The sequence below is a fragment of the Uloborus diversus genome, chromosome 7 (assembly GCF_026930045.1).
Source record: "Uloborus diversus isolate 005 chromosome 7, Udiv.v.3.1, whole genome shotgun sequence".
NCBI lineage: Eukaryota > Metazoa > Arthropoda > Arachnida > Araneae > Uloboridae > Uloborus > Uloborus diversus.
In genome coordinates this window covers 8,766,776-8,789,052 of record NC_072737.1, presented here as the reverse complement: position 1 = coordinate 8,789,052, position 22,277 = coordinate 8,766,776, and positions in this window count along the sequence as shown.

Below are 22,277 nucleotides of genomic sequence, written 5' to 3'. Positions count from 1 at the left end.
CCGAAATATTAATTCTAACCAATGGATTGGGGCTTATTTCGTTGAAAGTCGTAGGTGTACGAAGACTTTTGGGAGCCACTGTACCTTCTGCGGAAAACATCGAAATAGAATCATCGGATACCCCGTGACGAGGGAGGAGTCAAGTGTCTTTTCGTGGAAAACGGACAATACCAACTTTGATAAAGCCAGGACGAACGAAAATTATTCCTTTCAAGAGAATTTCTAGGGTTTTAAATATTACTTTAAATATGGTAAAAATCATTGATTTAAACCATGGCTAAGATCCCTGGTTTGATTCAATTGATTTAGATCATGGCTTAAATCACTTGATTTGAATCCTCGACACCTAGATGTATTTATTTTTGCAGATCATTCATGTGGCTTATAGCAGCTCCATGCACTGATTGCTTCAGCTAAGATATGTTTCGTGGTAAGTGTTTTTTTACTTCCTTTTACAAAAAAGGAAGTACTGTATTCGCGAAAAAATTTTCACTCAAAAATCGACCTTAGTTTCCATTTTGCTCACCCCCGAATGAATGTCGAGTTTTTTTTTGGACTCGACCACACGTGGATAAGTGCCTAAGAACGTATAGACACGCGAAATATCCATTTTGACGATTCCCGAGTTAGTTACAACGAGTTTTCTCGTGACGTTTGTATGTGCGTATGTATGTATAATATGTGCGGATGTGTGTATGTATGTCGCATAACTCAAGAACGGTATGTCCTAGAAAGTTGAAATTTGGTACGTAGACTCCTAGTGGGGTCTAGTTGAGCACTTCCCCTTTTGGTTGCATTCGGGTGTTTCTAAGGGGGTCTTTTGCCCCTTTTTTGGGGGAAATCATTGTTAATTTCGATGCAAACTCAAGTGGTGTTACAATTTGGCGGACACTTGGCGATATATCGCCAGTCTTTTGGTCGCCAAGTTTTGTCGCCAACTTGGCGACAAATCTGGCGATTTAATTTTTTGAGCAATCACGATTGCTTATTGTTCTCACTTGACCGTCTTTGATGTTCCGTTCCTTTTTCAACTTGGATCAGAAGCCTCTGCAGCACCACCGCCCACCGTCCTCTGCAGGCACGGCTGTTCTGGTCTTGAGCACTGTCCCCCCAGATCCCGCTTCTCCTGGTCGGTGGCGTCCTTGTCCTACACACACGCACGCTGGCACACTTACACGCGCCTTCACACACATACACACACGCCTACGAGCATATACACAGGTCTACGCAAACACACAACTCTACACACGTGACCACACAGGAGGAAGGACAGGTTTGGGGGGACAGGAGAGGTTTCTAGAAACAATAACTCTATTGGGTAGGTTCCTGTCCCAACTCGTGATTGCGAAACACATAATATGAATTAAAAATTTCAGAATTCAAATTAAGTTTTTTTTATTTTATTTTTAAATCTGGTTTCAATTTGGCCACTGTTGGTGATATTTAGAGAGTAAACTATTAAATCACATTAAAATCTTTACTAATAATAAAGCTGAATGTCTCTCTGTCCGGAGGATGTCTGGATGTCTGGTTGTCTGTAGGATGTCTGTGACGCGCATAGCGCCTAAACCGTTCGGCCGATTTTCATGAAATTTGGCACGAAGTTAGTATGTAGCATGGGGGTGTGCACCTCGAAGCGATTTTTCGAAAATTCGATGTGGTTCTTTTTTTATTCCAATTTTAAGAAAAAAAACTATCATAAATTACGAAATTATCATAACGTGGAACCGTAACATGGGCACAAGCCAATTGGCGAGATACGAAATTATCATAACGTGGAACTGTAACGTCGGTACAAGCCAATTGGCGAGAAAATTCACCATACATTATTTGTAAATATACAAGCGAACCAAAAGACCTTTAATTTTTCTATTACGGGCGAAGCCGTGCGGGTGCCACTAGTTACCAATAAAAGGGAAAATGACATTGAATTGGAGTAAAAGGAAGTCATGTGATGCACACATCAGCTCGTTTTCATTCTTATGCTGGAGGAAATGTTTTATCAACGAGATTGCAAATTGAACGCGCAATTTTTTCCTCAAAACATAGCAGTGAACGCAATCATTCTTTGCTGAAACGATACTAGCAGTAGCACATTCATCTGTGGAACAATTTGCAACAGTTAAGAGCAATTTTTACACAACTTGAGAGTGCTAAATGCTGAGATTTAGAAACTCTTCACTTGAATCAGCCTTTTTGAATTTTCTAAATTTTGACTTCTTTGCAAACCATCACGATGATTTTATAAAGGCAGCAGTTTTTTCGCTGGAAAACCTGTCCATAAGCAATTCCGAAGAAATCGTATCCCTTCCTCCTCGGAAAGCTGCGAGGGAAAGTCTCTCTGTTTTGTAAATCTTCTTTCCCTCGAGAGTGCTGGCTCAAAAATAGAATGCTAAAGTTCAGCGGAAACTTTACTTCTAAAATAATGCAAACTTCTATCTTTGCTATTATAACACGTTCTGAGAGTTGTTTATGCTACGGTTGATGTATGTCTTCTGGATTCGTTGCTTCCAGCATGGACCGAACAGCCTTTTGGCTCTTTCGGTCTCAAAACAAAAGAATGGATGTTAGTCAGTTTCGAAAAAGGAATGATGTAGTGACGTCACGGCGGGGGGGGGGGGGGCGGTCTACCCCGGGTGTCACCCCTCTGGGGGGTGGCATTCAAAGTGGAACTGCAAGGTTTTGGAAAATGTTAAGCTAAAATACATTTTTGATACTACAAATTTGAAAATTTTCCGGGGGCCAACCCCCCGGACTCCCATATTCATTTCTTTTTTGTACATTAGCCCACTTAAAATTTCGTTCTAACACAAATGTAGTTGCTTCCCGAAAATTGCACGAATTTCATCTTTGCAAATAAAATTTTAATATTTTTTTCTTTTGCGTTTGTGGGGGGGGGGGGGAGTGACACAAAAAATTATCGCCCCGGGTGCCACCCTTGCTAGGTACGCCACTGAATGATGGCAATATTTTTGGGCAAATGACTGAATACGAGTAATATCAATACTTAGAGCAAATGACTGAAATACAAGTAATAACAATATTTTAAACAAAAGATTCTATAAAACGTCATAGCAATAGTTTGAACAACTGACTCAGTTATTAGAAAGTGAAATCTATTTATTAAAAGTAACAGTAGTATTTTGAGTAAACTATTCCACTGCAAGCAATGACATTCGCTGATTGAATTGCAAACTCTTGACTCTGGGAATGATGGCAATCTTTTTGGGCAAATGACTGAATAGCCAGTGATAGCAATACTTTGAGCATGTGACTGAAGTAGGAGTGATAACAATATTGTGAACAAAGGGCTCAATAAGGTGTCAGAGCACTAGTTTGCACAACTAACTGTGTCGTCAGAAAGTATAATCTATTTATTTCGAGTAACAGTAGTACTTTGAGTAAACTATTCCACTGCAAGCAATGACATTCGCTGATTGAATAGCAAACTCTTGACTCTGGGAATGATGGCAATCTTTTTGGGCAAATGACTGAATAGCCAGTGATAGCAATACTTTGAGCATGTGACTGAAGTAGGAGTGATAACAATATTGTGAACAAAGGGCTCAATAAAGTGTCAGAGCACTAGTTTGCACAACTAACTGTGTCGTCAGAAAGTATAATCTATTTATTTCGAGTAACAGTAGTACTTTGAGTAAACTATTCCACTGCAAGCAATGACATTCGCTGATTGAATTGCAAACTCTTGACTCTGGGAATGATGGCAATCTTTTTGGGCAAATGACTGAATAGCCAGTGATAGCAATACTTTGAGCATGTGACTGAAGTAGGAGTGATAACAATATTGTGAACAAAGGGCTCAATAAAGTGTCATAGCACTAGTTTGCACAACTGTGTCGTCAGAAAGTATAATCTATTTATTTCGAGTAACAGTAGTACTTTGAGTAAACTATTCCACTGCAAGCAATGACATTCGCTGATTGAATTGCAAACTCTTGACTCTGGGAATGATGGCAATCTTTTTGGGCAAATGACTGAATAGCCAGTGATAGCAATACTTTGAGCATGTGACTGAAGTAGGAGTGATAACAATATTGTGAACAAAGGGCTCAATAAAGTGTCAGAGCACTAGTTTGCACAACTAACTGTGTCGTCAGAAAGTATAATCTATTTATTTCGAGTAATAGTAGTGCTTTGAGTAATTTATTACACTGCAAGCAATGACATTCGCTGATTGAATTGCAAACTCTTGACTCTGGGAATGATGGCAATCTTTTTGGGCAAATGACTGAATAGCGAGTGATAGCAATACTTTGAGCATGTGACTGAAGCAGGAGTGATAACAATATTGTGAACAAAGGGCTCAATAAAGTGTCATAGCACTAGTTTGCACAACTAACTGTGTCGTCAGAAAGTATAATCTATTTATTTCGAGTAATAGTAGTGCTTTGAGTAAACTATTCCACTGCAAGCAATGACATTCGCTGATTGAATTGCAAACTCTTGACTCTGGGAATGATGGCAATCTTTTTGGGCAAATGACTGAATAGCCAGTGATAGCAATACTTTGAGCATGTGACTGAAGCAGGAGTGATAACAATATTGTGAACAAAGGGCTCAATAAAGTGTCATAGCACTAGTTTGCACAACTAACTGTGTCGTCAGAAAGTATAATCTATTTATTTCGAGTAATAGTAGTGCTTTGAGTAAACTATTACACTGCAAGTGATGGCAGTAAATGACTGAATTAAAAATGATGGTGTCATACTTTGAACAAAACACAGAATTATAAATGAGGGTAATGCATTTAGCACTTGTCTGAGGGAATAATGGTGTTAATACTTTAAGCAAACATCGGAATAACGATTGACAATAGTGTTATGCCCTAACGGAAGATATTTTTATGAGGGGTGGGGGAGAAGGGTTGAACTCTTCAATCAAGGCAAAATAATGGACGCTAAAGAAAAATTGTGTATTGCTGGCAAGCTAAGACTTTGCTGCATGAAACCAGGGCTGCGGAGTCGGGGGGAAAAGACTGATTCCGAGCCCGGAAATTTTAGGGCCATCTACTCCGACTCTGACTCTTAACCCTAAAATCAGTTCGACTCTGCAAGCACTGGCACAGTTGCGGATTTTGAGGGAAAATGACAGACTCCAACTCTTAGAATTTAAAATCTTCGACTCCCGACTCTGACTCCTTGACTCCAAAATTCGCCCGACTCCGCAGCCCTGACATTCAGTGTTCCTAGGGTAACTTTTAACGCCTATCTCAAATATCCAGTCCACATTTTTCTATCATCCACAGTTTTTGAGCAATCATAAGTTTTAAGTTTCTTATTTTGCCCGTATGTTTCTATATCACGTAATGCGAAAAACACAGAGTTAACTACTAAAATTCTGTCGTGAAGACAATAAATGTAGTGATAAATGGTCCGGTTAGCTGTTACTGCAGTGGTGACATGGTGGTCAGTCTCATTCGCACCAATTTTTGTGATAGATTTAACCTGAACTAAATCATTTTCTGTGTTTTTATATTTGAATGAAGGGATAAGGATTTTGTAAATATTTACTCTCGGGAAAATGATATACAATACTGCAACAGTATTGATTCTGTAATGGATATGTTCGTATTTGAACATCAAACAAATTAGGTGAGACTTGGTAATCTTTACTAATAATAAAGCTGAAAGTCTCTCTGTCCGGAGGATGTCTGGATGTCTGTAAGATGTCTGTAGGATATCTGTAGGATGTCTGTGACGAGCATAGCGCCTAGACCGTTCGGCCGATTTTCATGAAATTTGGCACAAATTTAGTATGCAGCATGGGGGTGTGCACCTCGAAGCGATTTTTCGAAAATTCGATGTGGTTCTTTTTCTATTCCAATTTTAAGAAAAAAATATCATAAGATGGACGAGTAAATTACGAAATTATCATAACGTGGAACCGTAACATGGGCACAAGCCAATTGGCGAGATACGAGATTATCATAACGTGGAACCGTAAGATGGGTACAAGCCAACTGGCGAGAAAATTCACCATACATTATTTGTAAATATACAGGCGAACCAAAAGACCTTTTGATTTTTTCTATTACGGGCAAAGCCGTGCGGGTATCACTAGTGACTCTTATAAAACTCTTCTAGTATAGAATAGAATAGAAACATGTTATCCTCGGTACAACTATAGCATATCCAGTTAAAAGGAAGGAAACATATGAAGATTTGAAAGTTTTATTTGACATAATTTAGTTCAACCCATGCATTGGGGTTGTTATTTCTGACATAAAATGAAGTCTTGCTTTAAGTGAAATGTATTTGGTTAATTGCTTAGGCTTTGTACAGTTTTGTTGATTCATCAGGGAATGGTATGGTAATAACGAGCAGAAGAGAAAAAAAGAGTGGCCTTATTATACCACCGGCACTTCGTATTAAATTATACCTTTACAAAAGTTTGTAAAGACAACTGATAACACTGTGAATTTCAACACTTTGAACCATAATTTTGACGTATTATTGATGTAAAGCTTAAAAAAGATAAATTTGCAGGGCCTCCCCCGATCCAAGTGAACAAACGCTTGTCGATTATTGCTGTACATTTAAAGGGATGTTCCTGATGTCAAATACAGAAAGAAATGAAGACTTGCTAAGTAAGTGTTTTTTCTTTTTTTTTTTTTTTTTTTGTATTAATCATGCAATTGAACATTTCTTTTACACTTCAGTTGTGTGTCAAAAAAAAAAAAAAAAAAATGTAAGTGATGAAGTCAAGTTGTTTGCATATTTGAAATCTGTGCTTCATTGTACTATCAGGTATTTTCACTATGTAGCAAAAAACAACATATTTTTTTGTTGTCTAGTGTATTTAATTTAACGTTACTTCAGAGTTGAAATAATATGAGTATTATTTCTCCTTCAAATTGTTCCCGTTGTTAAAATGTTTTCCTATCTTCGGCATCCAAAGTCTCATTCAAGACATTGACAAAATGAACGGCTAAATAATCAGAGTCAGATCTCGCTATGTAAATGCAGAGAGCTAAACTTTTTGTTTCTCAAGGAGGAGGAATGAAAATTGCTGCAATAAGAAAACAGTTTATTGCTTTTGTAAACAATTTATATTTTCAGTGAATTCCTACTTCGTTTCTTAGTAGCTAATTCATAAGATAAAACTTATGAAACATGAAGTCCTACTTAGGTTCTTAGTAGCTAATTCATAACTTAGAATAATGATGAACCTATGATAAAACTTAGTAGGAGATCAATACAAATTATTTTGTAACACTTAAAAAAAATAATAATAACCAGCATGGGAGGGAGGGGGAGGAAGAGAATCGATTAAAATGTTGTAATTGACAGAAACTTTGTAAAATCAATCACCGCCGTTGACTTTCAGTAGAAAATAACTCTTTGACACATATGGAACGTAGTATCACCGCTAAAAAGACAAATGGGCGTATCCTCACTTTTAATTATTTTGCAGAAAACCGATTTAAATATTTCCAGTTTACTGTATCGCTTGAGAACCGCCTTCAGTATGAGGGACTGTAACTTTTTTACTATTTATTGTAGAGATACGCCCATTGGTCAAATTATATATTATAGCCCATTCTTTTTTTTAGCGACGGTATGTATGTTTCAAGTGTGTGCAAATATGCTTCACCATTGGACATAAAATCCTGTAAAACTACAAAATTTAAATTGAATTCAAAAAAGAGGACTCACCTTCTTGCTGTAAGCCGAAGGAATGGTGTATGTGGTGTGTATCCAGCAGTATGTGTTGATGATGGAGGAAGGAATGTCCTGGCCGTGTATGCAGTCAATGGGGTCCCCCACGTACTGCTTTGTGGTGACTACGATGCAGAATGTCAGCAGGCAGAGCACAGTGAAGGTGTAGTGGAGTCGGAAGACCTCGTTGTCGATGTGGGTCCGACATACCTTCACCAGGCTCTTCAGACTTCGCAGGACATCCAGCATGTTTGATCGAGACCGGTCTCACCTTGCTATGAGGATCATTTTCTGGTGCGATTGGTGAAGTATATGAGAGGAAAAGGTTGCTGTTTGCCAGCAAGTCATGGGAAGGTATTTTCAGCACCTATGGCACGTCATGGCACTTATTGTTTCGTTTCAGTGGATAGAAAAGCAGCTTCAGGTAGAATTCGAATCAATAAAATAGCATGACTCAGTATGATGCAGGCTGTAAGCTATTCTTCCAGATATTTTACAATTTGGTTCAATTAATCGGTATAAGCACCAGATCCGTTTTTGAAAAATCCTTTATGGCACCCTGACTGAATCGGATCTTTCCAATGGTTGAGACATCTTCAGTGGCCATATTTTTTTTTTTTTTTATCATTTAATGATTTTAAGTATGCTTGTCTCTACCGAAAAGCTTGTTTTGTTCAAAAGGTAATCCTATGTTATGATTCATGTTATGCTTCGGCGGTTCGTCTGTTTTACTCTCATAAATTTGGAGCAAATTACCCTATTTCTTTCCCTGGTACTTCTTTGAGTTGGAAGTGTCTGTAATCACTTCCAGCTTCAAGCTTTCTGCGTTTGACAAGGTGATTACTTACTTTCACAAAGACTATTTTAATGTGTTTCTTTTTTGCATTAAAATATAATGAATAAAGTAAAAATTAGCAGAACTTCATTTTTTCCGCTGCTGACTTGCAAATCATAGTGGAATCATGATGCATTAATTGATGTGGCGTTTTCGTGATGAATGAGTCTAGTGTTTTTACATATTTGCCCGATTAATCTCCGAGGACGTACAACTGTGGTGCTTCCAATTCATGAACGACATCATAATGTCACAACGCGGAAGTGTCAAAACTTCTTTCTGCCATCTTCTGGAAACTAGCCATCGTTTCTTTTGTTACTCGTACCATCGTTTTTTAAAACTGTGAGATGTTACACACTACCTTTGGTTGCCCTCCGAATTATTGTGACAGAGAGAATGTTTTTTGTTCAGCATTGAATAGTCTCTGGGAGACTAACTTCGTTTCAGAATATTTTTCCTTCTTCTTGAGGGGAAATAAGTCACACAGAGCAAATGCTCGGATATTTGTTAGAAAATGCATCCAAGCATCTATCCAATTGTGAAGTAAATATTGCTTCCTGCCGCAGCTTCCAAATGTAGTTTGAAATACCACTCTGAAATAGAAAATGACTCTTATTGAACTGCAACTGATTATAAGGATTCAAGTGTTTGATTTTAAGCAAACACGAAGATGAGTAAAACTACGTCAGAAAAAGTGTATTACATAAAAGCTCACCCAATTTTATTCTTGTTACTTACACCCTGTACTCCCAACTTCAATAGCCTAACCAGAGTTTTCTCCTGGTAAGAGAAGGGGATCCTAGTCTTATTTGCCATTACATTTGCTGATATAGTAATCGCATAAGATATAAGCCAGTCAGATTCGTTTGAACCTACTATCTCTCTTTTTATTAAAAAAATATTATTTAATTGTAGTTTCCAGAAATCGCTAAAACATATATATATATATATATATATATATATATATATATATATATATTTTTTGTATTGAACTACTCGCTACTCTATTTTTTTGAAAAAGTAGTGCGCTGCATTACAAACTACTAAAAAAAAACAAACAAACAAAAAAGGAGCTACTACAATAGCGTCGGAAATTGCTACTTCTGACCAATGGTTGAGACACAGCTAACTTTGTAGCAATGTGAAGGTTATACAACAGAGCCTGATCACACCATTCTTTTTAACCCTGCCAAGTTAACCTTGCTCCAACTATAGTGTTTATTAACCGACTTCAAAAAAGGAGGTTATGATTTCGTATTGCAAATTTTTATGTGTGTTTTCGAATTATTCCAACACTACTGGACCGATTTGAAAAAAAAAAAATTCTTGTTTGGAAGGGTATACTTCTCAGATGGTCCCATTGTAATTTGGTATGGATCTGATAAGGGGTCCCGGAGAAATCCAAGAAACTTTAAATTTCATACGTCACCGTCACGTGGGTTTGCTGTGATCGGTGTATTTTCATACCTAAGATTTTGGCTTTCTCTTGAATGACCTTTATTCTCGCGGCACATGGATGATTGATTTTCGCAACGCTGCGCCTCCTGTTAATTTTTTTTATTTTCGGTGTTACTAATGTATTTATTGCTGCGTAGCAAAGCAGTAAATTAAATATATCTTGCTACTTTAATAGTTGAATCAATTACCTTAATATTTGATTTAGTAATAAATAACTTTATTTAGGCACTAAAATATAAAGTTCTTTATTTAATATTCCAGTTTTAAAATATGTTTAGTGTTCAATTGAGGGGGAATTGAACACAGAACACCCCTCTCCCACGATTTAATTTATATTCTTTAATAATATACATTATAACTGTGTATGATTTCTGAAGTTTGACCAATATTCTAGATTTACTATTTCACGATGACGCCAGTTCAATTTGAAAATTTGAAATTAGGGTTATATTAATCAGCAAGCTTCAAAAAAAGGAAGAGGTTCTGAACTCGTCGGATTTTTTTCTTTTGTACAATGTTCCATAAATACTCGAAGACACCTGTACCCAGGGGCGTGCACAAGGAGGGGGGACACCTGTTGGCCCGGGCCCAAGCCTGAAGGGGTACCAATATTTTTATAACTAAGGGTGAAAGATAGGGATAAACAATATGGAGAGGGACCCGGAAAAGTCATTTGTGATGGGCTCCAAAATTTCTGTGCACACCCCTGCCTGTACCGATAAGAAAAATCCTTTGAAACGGTATACTTCCTCGGCGGTCTAATGGTAATCAAGTTCAGGTTTGATGAAATCAACTACCCAAACATAGAAATGAAATTTATTTATTAATTCCAGTAAAAAATTAACTAAACTAAACATCGAATTATAAAATAAACACTGATTTAAATTACAACACGATGAATTATTTTAAATACCTAACTAATTATATACGACCTCTTCATTTTTAATAACCTTTTGAAGTCGGGGCCTCCTATAAACTACTACCTAACGTAACTGAGTAGGTTTAGTTTTACAGACTAATTTCGCGTTTAGTTAAATTAGTGTTTAATTCAGGATTCGGTGGGTTGTCAGTTACGTTAGGTAGTAGTTTATAGGAGGTCCCGACTTCGAAAGGTTATAAAAAATTAAGAGATCGTATATAATTAGTTAGGTATTTAAAATAGTTCATCGTATTGTAATTTAAATCAGTGTTTATTTTATAATTCGGTGTTTAGTTTAGTTGATTTTCGTACTGGAATTGTAAAAAAAAAATTCATTTCTATGTTTGGGTAGGAAATACAATTTAAGTGTAATAAGTTTTTTTTTTTTTTTTGCTTTTTAGTTAATGGGTAATTTTTGAAGGTGGTTTTTTTTTATTTAAAAGTAATTTATCAATCTATCAGGTGTGTGAGTTCATTGTGCTCTTTTAATCGAGAAGTCGATATTGGGCATTCTTTTTTTAAAAGTTACTTCTTAAACATGCTAGGGGTTGGGACAAATACTTGACTACTCCCAAGAAGTTGGACTCCAAACTTGATGGTGCTCATTTAAATTACTTTTATGCCGTATTGCCAATCCTGGTTTTTCAATATGTTCGTTACCCTCTTCCCCTCCCCCCTTTGATTTGAAGAGAAAATTCTGGCTGTTCTAATGTATGGCACAATTTGAAAAAATAAACTTTAATCTAATATTTAATATATATATATATATACATACATGTTTTGTTTCTTCTATATGTAGCCATTCTTCTATTTTTTTCGTTTTCTCCTTTAAAAATTAATTTTCCCAATTTTTTTTTTTCCAAGAATCAGTATTTCAAATTTTAATTTATATCATAAACGAGGCTTTATGAAAATAGGCTAGATAAGGCAATAGTACAGTTTATAGTATATAGCAATAATATACTATACTTTCCCTCCTTTATGAAAACTTTTGAGACAGAAGAGATCAGAGCGCTGAATTTTTACACTTTTAGTTAGATTAGCATATGTGCACTATTTGGAGTTAATGTTATTTTGCTGTTTCTTAAGCTACAGAATTAAAATGATTGGTTGACTTCGCGTGATGATGCGTAAGCATTGCTATAATAATAGTAAATATTGATATTAAAAATTAAATGAATAATGGAGTAAAAAAAATGTTTGATTGAGTCCTAGCTCCGTTGGAAAGAATCTGTTTTGCCACTTTTGAACAAAAAATAAGCAAAAAAAAAAAAAAAAACTCGCATGTTGCACTGCCTCAAATTTATAACTAAAGGCTTAACAAAATGCCGATATTTCGTGCTGGTAAACTGTCAACTTAAACTATAATTAAAATTTGGACTCAGAAGCACACAACAAAATAGATATCAATATCACTCGTAACTGAAATTGCTCATGAACAAACCTGCACAGATCCTAAAATACACATGAATGGCATAAATGACAACTAGCAAATACTCCAAGAGAACTAGTATTGTTAACTTTTGATGATATTTGGTTTTTACACTTCGTTAAAAAATTTCCAAACTATTCTTAAAGATTCAAGATCCAAATAAGCTGCTGGGAAACCTTCAACTACTTCTCATATAGGCTCCTAACCTCATTTGATTTGTTTTTCACTCAAAAGCACAATACGATGAACATTCAAATATGTTTTTATTTTAAAGGGCGAGGGAAAATATTAAAGAAAGGGGTTTTTACAGCAGAATTGATTACTGACCGCTTTTAATATAAACTAATATCGAAACGACTTATTAGATAAAAAAATTCGAGAAACATTCACATTACCATAATCATAATTTTCAAATAAATGAAGTCCTCATTTTGTATGACATTATTTTATATTTTAAATATGCTAAATCATGTTGCAAAGCATGGTGAAATATGTAAATTAAGAGAAATCATTGGAGCAGATTGCAAATTTTCCGAAAGTTAATGTATTTCTATTTTCGGAAGTGATCAGGGCGGTCATTCCAAGCTCTTCAGCTTGCGAGATCGAGATTTTCGCTCACGTGATTGGTTGTGACGTAGAAATGTCGCAAAGTAGTATTCTAATCTACTTGAACCTAGCCGCAAACTAAGTTCGAGTAGATTAGAATACTACTTTGCGACATTTCTACATCACAGCCGATCACGTGAGCGAAAATCTCGATCTCGCAAGCTGACCAGCTTGGATTGACCGCCCAGGGTTGGCAGGGTTTTGGACATTACGGTGAAAATCCTGGTTTTTACCGTCCTGTCCAAAACACTTGCATCCAAAATTGTCTAAAACTATATTTTTTGTAAAATTGTATTTTGTGTAAAAATACCAATAACAGAATAAAACCTATTGAAGTAATGTTTATATTGAAAATGGATTGAATGCGAACATTTCATACATTTTAAAGCATGATAAAACTTATACTGTTGATTCCACTCTATGCACATTGAAGTTTTAAACTATTCATTAAAAATATTAATTAGTGCTCATGAATTCTAATAATTTTTTTTTATAACAGTAGCCAAATATCCTACATACATGTGTACAAATGAAGGTCGAAATAAAGTGCAATAATTGACTTAAATGTAATGAATAAAATTTTTTCATCCGAAGGAAGAAAAAAAATATTAGATTCTTTTGCAGCTTTGAAGTAGTTTTTCTTCTTTTAACTGTAGTGATGAAATGACTATAATGCCATTTGATGATCGAAATTGAATTACTACCAATCTCCTCTTAGAAACTGCTGATTGTTTTTTTTTTTTAATTTTTCAAGATATTATATAGTGATTATTTATTTAAGTTACAGAATGTATTTTTTTTAAATATAAATTTTTAAAAAAATTGCGCTAGTTTTAAAATAAAAGAAATTTTATTTTATTAAATTATTATTCTTAAATCTATTATTTAAAAAAGAATGTTTAGTATAAACACATGTAAAATATTACGCAGAAGCCCCTTTTTTAAAAAATAAGCTTTTTTTTTTGCTTTTAAGCATTACATATTTAATAGAAGTACTTTGAGTTGTAAGTGGAACTGAAATTAATTGCTTTGGTAGTGTTGAAAATTTTTTTACATAACACTACCAACCCTTACAGAAAAGAGTTTTGATGCAATAGAGTTATTAGCAATTTGTTTACGTAAAATATTTTTAAAGTGAACATTTCAGAGAAAAATATTATCAAGAATTCATTTATTACCACTAAATAATATTAATATTTACTCATTACTTATGTTGAAGTAAATACTAATTGGTTAGATTAGACTCCTTTAGCTTTAGCAAACTTGTGGACAGTTTTAGATAGTTTTGGACAATAAAAACCACCTCTCCTGTCCAAAACCAGATTTGGACGTACAAAACCCCAACCTTGGAAGAGATAAATAGCGCAAAAAATGTACAGTTCCATCTTTTTCTGATTTTAAGTAAACAGTCTTTTGTTACTTGTAGTGTATTCGAAGTTCATTAGGCTTATTCATGCGAACCGGCATTTTTCTTACGCCTTAAATTGGCATTTCAGTTAGTAGTACTTTCCTAGTACGTGGGAAAGAACTATCTTAATATCTTTATGTTTATGCTAATTCTAAAGCAGTCAATAAAATTAAAATTAAAAATTGAGAAGATAAGAAATAAAGAGGGTATAGTAAAAGCTATTTATACAGAGCTGTATACCGCCCCTTTCTTCCCTCGAATTTTTAGTTTAAATTTTATTGGCTGCTTTAGAATCAACATTCACATAACGATATTAAGATCAACTTAAACTTTTGAGTGTTGCAATCAAGAAATCTTATACTGTTTTTATTTCATACTTTTTAGTGCAAACCAAACTTATAGAAATAGTCGTTAGAATTTAAAAAAAAAAAAACATTTTTATATTTTATTGTACAGTTTTTACGTTTTAAAATTTATTTGAGGTGTAACTTTTTGAAATTTAAAACATATTTGCTTGTTACACATCCTTCTTTGAAAAAAAAGGGGGGTATATAAGTGCATTGCTTATAAAGAGAGAATTATTTACCGTTAATATTTTTTCAATTTTGCCTATTTGTATGCTCGAATTTAAAAGCCCTTTTGAACAAGTATAGTGCGCGAAAAAAAAAAAAAAACAGAAAACATCTAAAAACGCCCTCAAGTATATGCTTGCTTAAATTCTGCCTTTCATGTTCACTTTTTTTTTGGCATCAATTAAAAAGCGGAAGTATGATTATTTTATAATAACTATTATTTTTCATTGTTTTTGACAACAATTAAAACCGGAAGCAAAATTCAAGGATTATGACTGAGAAAGTAAACTGAAAAATAGTCTTTAAAAAGAGATAATTATTTTTTTTGAGATATTAATTTTTCTTAGAAATATTTTAAGGTAGAAAATCTACCTTCCCATAAGTCTCCCTTTTTGGTACAAACGTGTATATTTTTGATTATTTCATCTTTAACCCTTCAGAAAAAGTTTAACGGGTGAAACAATACTCATTCTGACTCACAATAAAAATTATCGTCATAAAAATATCGAAAAATGGAAAGTATGGAGGCAAGGCTTCTCGAGGAAACGATGACTGATGGAAAAAACGATGGTCAGATTCAAGAGATCATTTTACATCATAAACGAAAGGTATGGGTGCGGTTTTATTGCCACTTAATGTAATTATTACATTTAGTTTCGAAAATTCGAGGTAATTTCCCACGTCACCTTGGATAACTGAAAACTCGAGTATCCAAGTAATCGAAAGTAATCTAGATTAAAAATTTACACTATTCGAACAACATGAGGTGGAGAACCTTTTACTTCCTTGTGTAATGAAAAGGGAGTCCTGGCATCACAAAAAAATTATCACTGAAGTTTAAACATAATTATCCTCTTTAATTATATCTAAATTAATTTTGACTTTAGGTTTTCACGGTGTACCTATATTTTTATGTCCTAAATTTGTAGGCAACCAAAATTTTATTTTTACTGCGCCTGAATCCACTTTGACGAGTTTTGTCATGACGTCTGTATCTCTGTATCTGCGTGCGTGTGTGTGTATCTTGGATCACACGAAAATGGTTAGTTTCAGGTTTAAAAATTTCGTACATCCAATTCATGTAGCATCAAGTTGTACACTTCCTTTTATGATTGCTATCGGATATTCCAAATGGGATGTTAACACGTTCTTTGTAGCAAATCAATGTTAAGTTTATACTTCAAGTTGTTATCTTCAAGAACTCTCTTATACATAATGGCCGATGATCGAGTAACCCGCGTGTTTCAACAATGAAACTCGCACCACGGCATGATCATTTAATAATATGTTCTGGTAATGTTTAACATGCAGGGAAAGGCTTTATTGTGATAAGGCTGATCTCGATTTGGTCACTTAACTGTTTTATTGGTAAGACTGTCCTTTCAGGGGAATGAAGAAACGAAACAGCGGTCAACAATCAACACTACCTACTGGAGTTTAGGGTTAATCCACTGGAGTAAGGGTTACAATTTCAAGTATCAAAATATTACCAAACAGGCAATGGCTTCGTTCAAATGTAGAAGCAATTTTTACCCGTCATACCTGGACGGGCAAATTTCTAGTTCTCTTCATATTTAATCAATATCTTCAATGAATATATCGTACCACTTAGGAAGTATTGTTAAAACCAACTTCTCAATGTATTTTTATTATTTACTGTATATAGTTACTAAGTTTTACAGCAGCAAAATATTTCTATTTTCAGATTTTAATAAAAATCAACTCCTTAGCTACTAAAATTTTAACTTAAAATATAAATGAAGTACATCAGAAGATAAGTAAAATTGAGAATCAGAATGAAGTAGCAATTTTCACCCGTCATACCTGGACGGCCGACTTTCTAGTTCTCTTAATATTTAATCAATATCTTCGATGAATATTTCGTGCCACTTAGGATGTATTGTTGAAACCAACTTTTCAATGTATTTTTATTATTTGCTGTATTCAGTTACTAAGTTTTACAGTAGCAAAATATTTCTATTTTCAGATTTTAATAAAAATCAACTCCTTAGCTACTAAAATTTTAACTTAATATATAAATGAAGCACATCAGAAGATAAGTAGAACCTCGGATTTTCGAGACTCTACTGTACCAGTAAAAATGTTTTTGCTGTCATACAGCAAATGCCGCAATTTTATATGATATCAATTCCTGAAAACGAAATTGTTCTTAAACGTCCATTTACCGGCCAGACCACCCAATACTATTTTCCTGAAGGAAGTAACGGAACACGCAGAGCAGAGATGGAGGGTACTCACCTTTTTTTTCTTCACGTGGATCCTCCGGCTCCGGAGGATGAGGAAGCGTCTCCCTCGTGTACCTGTCTCTTGTGCTCTCGCCTCTCCTCATCTGGAGCAAAGTGGAGGATCGACGGCAAGGAGGGATGGATGCGTATTTTTAGAGCCCCGTGCTACCGAGGAAGCTCTGCAACACGTGGGGCGGACTGGAACAACTTATAACAAAGTGCCGATGCTCTGTTCCGATGAGATATCGGCTGTCGTGGGAGGAACGAGCGCGTAAGTAGATTCCCTTTCGGAACCACATTGCCCACATCCCATCAGGTGGCGTCTAAGAGATGTGCTGAGGGATCTCTTCCCGACATATATCCAGAGCAGACACAGAGCAGGCAATAAAAACAGATATCGTGCTGTAATCGAGGGTTGACTGTCAAACAATCCCTTCAAAAAAAAAAGATGAATTGAATGAAACGGGACATTCAACAACAAATAGCCATTCCCGACAAATGTCACTTAAATGGTATGTCAACTTATGTTACATGATGTTGTTACATTCGTTGAATACCGGCTGTTTTCCTTTCCAAGGATGTCCGTCTAGAGATGTGCTGACTGATCTCTTCTCGACATATCCAGATTAGACGCAGAGCGGGCAATAAAAACAAATATTGTGCTGTAATCGAGGGTTGACTGTCAAACAATCCCTTTAAAAAAAAGATGAATTGAATGAAACTGGACATTGGACAACAAATAACCATTCCTGACAAATGTCACTTAAAAATGTGTCAACTTATGTTGCATGATGTTGTTACATTCGTTGAATACCGGCTGTTTTCCTTTCCAAGGATGTCCGTCTAGAGATGTGCTGACTGATCTCTTCTCGACATATCCAGATTAGACGCAGAGCGGGCAATAAAAATAAATATCGTGCTGTAATCGAGGGTTAACTGTCAAACAATCCCTTTAAAAAAAAAAAAGATGAATTGAATGAAACGGGACATTCAACAACAAATAGCCATTCCTGACAAATGTTACTTAAATGGTATGTCAACTTATGTTACATGATGTTGTTACATTCGTTAAATACCAGCTGTTTTCCTTTCCAAGGATGTCCGTCTAGAGATGTGCTGACTGATCTCTTCTCGACATATCCAGATTAGACGCAGAGCGGGCAATAAAAACAGATATTGTGCTGTAATCGAGGGTTAACTGTCAAACAATCCCTTTAAAAAAAAAAAAGATGAATTGAATGAACCGGGACATTGAACAACAAATAACCATTTCTGACAAATGTTACTTAAATGGTATGTCAACGTATGTTACACGATGTTGTTACATTCGTTGAATACCGGCTGTTTTCCTTTCTAAGGATATCCGTTTAGAGATGTGCTGACTGATCTCTTCCCGACATATATCCAAAGCAGACACAGAGCAGGCAATAAAAACAAATATTGTGCTGTAATCGAGGGTTAACTGTCAAACAATCCCCTTTTTAAAAAAAGCTGAATTGAATGAAACTGGACATTGGACAACAAATAACCATTCCTGACAAATGTCACTTAAAAATGTGTCAACTTATGTTGCATGATGTTGTTACATTCGTTGAATACCGGCTGTTTTCCTTTTTAAGGATGTCCGTCTAGAGATGTGCTGACTGATCTCTTCTCGACATATCCAGATTAGACGCAGAGCAGGCGATAAAAACAAATATTGTGCCGTAATCGAGGGTTAACTGTCAAACAATCCCTTCTAAAAAAGAGATGAATTGAATCAAATTTAATCATATCTTCCACGGCCTAAAACCTGATTAGTTGAAAATTGGTTTTTAGATCTATATAACTTAATGATTTTTAGGTCTACACTACCAGTTGAAACACCTACTTATTGTCATAGATCTACACTACTGGCGAGACGAGTGACGAGACCAGTTTTGTTCGAAAAAACTGCCTACCCTACCCTTATACGTTTTTGATTTAAGATAGCTTGATCAGTTGGCATGTTTGTACGGTTTTCTCGTGTGTGATCCGTTTGCAATAATGAGAAATCCTTTTTTGGCTTTTGCATCCATTTTTTACATACATCGTCATCGTTTTTAGAGTTTTAACATATGCAAGTGTTGTTGATTTTTTTAAGCTATTGCATATGTTAATATCGTTTAAGTTAGTTACTGCTACCATGCACTAGGAATTCTTTCGTTGGGGAGGGGTGAACCTTACGAAACATTTCTAATTGCTCGTTCATCATAGCGGCCCTCTCCAAAATAGATCAGAAAAGTATAAAGCGAACACTGTAAAATGGACAAGCCCGAAGAAGTCGCCTGGGGCGTTTTTTAAACATTCGTCTCAATCTTCGTCTCTTTTTTTTAATTTCATTGCTTTTTTGTTTTATTGTAACCTTTTTTTTCTTTTTAATTTTCATTTTGTACTAACCACACGACAAAAACAACAACTTAAAATTACCACAAAAGATTTTTTAAAGGGAGTAAACCGTATAGTTAAACTAGATAGGAAAATTTCATTATACTGGATGAGTTTTAATTAACGTACAACTTTAAACTGAAACCACACTAGAATCGTTGAAGCTAACACAATGAACATTATTTTATATAAACAGAAGAGAGGTAAAAAATTTTTGAAAAAAAAAATAGAACCGACTTCAAAATTGCTCTAAAAAGTGAAAAATAATTTTATTCTTTAAACACCATCGATAATGCTTTTAAACATAATTTTTGAAGTTGGCGCAAAAACAAAACGTAAAATCCAGTGTAACCATGCTTCGTTCATATCTTTTTCAGAAAAGCATCCCAAGTTACGAATGAAAGATTTATATCGTTATTCAAATATGCTGTCATCAATGCATAATGTATGTGATAGTGAAGAAACTGGGTCTGGTTAAATTTATAATTATAGTTGAGTTAGACTGTGAATGATTTTATCTATCGTTTTTGCGCCAACTTCAAAAATTATGTTTAAAAGCATTATCGATGGTGTTTAAAGAATAGAATTATTTTTCACTTTTTAGAGCAATTTTTAAGTCGGTTCTATTTTTTTTTCAAAATTTTTTTATTTCATTCTTTTTAGTGTAAATGTAGGTATTTCAGAAATAGTAAGAAGTTACCATCGCGAAACTTCGCCTCATTTTTTTCATAAAAATGCTCTATACTAAAAAAATAAAAAAACTATAAACACGCATTAAACTTTAGGCGATTGGCACTAAAAACTTATCTTTGTTCCTCTCTGGAATTCATGTGTAGTTAATTTAATTATAACCATTTAAGTATTACGTTTTCCCTAACTAGTTTCCATTTCACAGCATACAAGTTGCTTGTTATGCAATCCTGTATTTTCTTACTTATCCCTGATCATCTGTTATTGGCGTAGATGATAACGATAAAAATACTACTGTGTAGTTGAGGCAAACCAAATGGTAGCATTGTGAAGGCTAAGCAGATCCTAATCACTGCATCACCTCGCTTCCAGGTTAGGTTTACCCCCGCTATGGCGCAATAGCCCTGAAGAAGGGAAAATTTCGATAATTCACATAGGCTTACTATAAATCAGCAGGATTACCAAAATCAAATTATTTATGCCAAAAATGAGACGACAGCGCCAGATTCCCGATTATCGAAATATCCCCCTGAAGAAATTTGATGCTTGCTTCAGAGAAGCCTTCATTCAAAATTATCACTACAATTACTATTAATGTTACTGTCGTATGGCATCAAACTTCCATAACAATGGGTTTTATATTTAATCATTTAATAGGGAAATTGCAAGAAAATTTGTTGTTTTTGGCCCATAACTTTTTTCTAAAGCACAAATATGGTCAAGCAAAGTAATGGGACCTAAGTTGAGCCATCCCCTATCCATTAAAAAAAGAATCATCAAAATCGGTTCACTAGGTGAGATGCTGTGAGTGGACAAACAAACAAAAAAAAAAAAAAAACATACATAAGGTATGAACTGGTAACCGCCTCCTTTTTGAAGTTGGTTAAAAAGAAAGTTGGATTAATTTTTCGGAAAAAGAATTCTTTTACTAATTTGGATGAAAATGTTTAGCAACATTTTATGGTCACCAAAAATATCTCGGTATTCGGCGACAATACCTCTTTGACAAAAATTACAAACAGATCGTTTTACAAAGGAAGGAGGGGGAATATTACACAGGGAAACAAAACAATTTTTTTTTCTTTGGTTCCCAGAGTTTGAGAACTGATTTTAGATATGTTTGGGGCTCTGAATCGAAATATGACATTAGTTTTTTTCTAGCAGCTCTACTTTTTTAGATAAGTGCTGCTGTTTTACCCAAAAAATGCAGTTTTAAATCCATTTTGCGCACATTTAAAGCAAGTGTGGGCTTCTTAAACTAGGATTGCTTCCGGCATATTTACCCTATTGTCAGCCTGCAGTCTAGTAAATTAAAGAAAAATTCATCAGATGCAGTAAAAGTTTGACAAGTTTAGCAATAACGTTTCAACAAGTTAAGGTCAATTTGTAAGTTCTTGGCTTGCATATATTTGCAAGCATATTTGCAGAGTATCCCACACTTAAGTACACGTAAAAAAGGTAAATAAATAAAGGAGAAAACTTAAGAAAATTAAGGTAAAGTTTTCTTAAGTAAGACTACTACAATTTTAGTCATTTTGAGGATCTTAAAAATTAGGGACCCATGTCCAAGAGCCCAATTGGACTGTTTGGTAATCAATCTCTTATTATTTGTACAATGCAACTGGAATAAAAAATCCCTGTTTTGTGTTTCACTTGATCTATAGGTGTTACTTAAACCTGTTTTATGTACATTTTAATGTTACTTTAGAAATTTGAGCTTCTGGGCAAAAACTGATGTCATATTTGAACTCAGGGTACCAAATTCATACGAAATCAGTTCCAAAACCCCCAGCACCAACATCACTGTTGCCCTGTGTTATCTAAGATATCCCAAAACGATTATATTATTAAACGCTTTCATTGTTTAACGCTTCTGCCGATGACATCACAAACGATGAAGTGCCATTCACTGTTGCCATTCAGAAGAACACAATATTTAATTCGCATCTTTACTCACGTGTACTGGCAACGATATGGCTGATAGCAAGCGTAGAGGCAATTTTTAATTCACTGCTTGATTATCATA